Here is a 746-nt window from a genome sequence, read left to right as displayed (position 1 = left end):
AGGAGTGGAGATAGTGGACATCCTTGTCTGGTTCCTGATTTCAATGGGAATGCTTCCAGTTTTTCTCCATTTAGAATGATGTTGGCTGGGGGTTTGTTATATATGGCTTTAATTATGTTCAGGTATGGTCCCTCCAGTCCAATTCCCCCTAGGACTTTGAACACAAATACATGTTGAATTTTGTCAAAGGCCTTCTCTGCATCTATTGAGATGACCATGTCGTTCTTGTCTTTGAGGCCATTTATATGATTTATGACGTTTAATGACTTACGTATATTGAACCATCCCTGCATCTCTGGGATAAAGCCGACTTGATCGTGGTGGATGATCTTTTTGATGTGTGTCTGTATGTGGTTTGCAAGTATCTTGTTGAGAATTTTTGCATCTATGTTCATTAAGGATATGGGTCTACAGTTTTCTTTTTTGGTTGTATCTTTACCTGGCTTTGGTATGAGAGTGATGCTGGCTTCGTAGAAGGAATTTGGAAGTTCTCCCTCCATTTCTATCTTTTTGAGTAAATTAAGTAGCTTGAGTGGTCTAGTTCATCCACTTTATCTCCCAGTCTTGGCATTCTGTTTTCCATTTCATTCATCCTATTAGTGAGGCTTTCTCCTGTTTTTTTCTAATTGGCTTACTGAGTGTTTCACTTCCTTCTTCATTTCAGCCTGATTATTCTTCAATATTTCTAACTCTTTTCTGAATTCATTCAGAAGTTTATCCCTATCTTCTTTCAGTTGATTTCTTTC

This window comes from Nannospalax galili, unplaced genomic scaffold (genome assembly GCF_000622305.1).
Source record: "Nannospalax galili isolate Female #2095 unplaced genomic scaffold, S.galili_v1.0 scaffold707, whole genome shotgun sequence".
In the NCBI taxonomy this organism is placed as follows: domain Eukaryota; kingdom Metazoa; phylum Chordata; class Mammalia; order Rodentia; family Spalacidae; genus Nannospalax; species Nannospalax galili.
Note: the sequence above shows the minus strand (reverse complement) of the source record.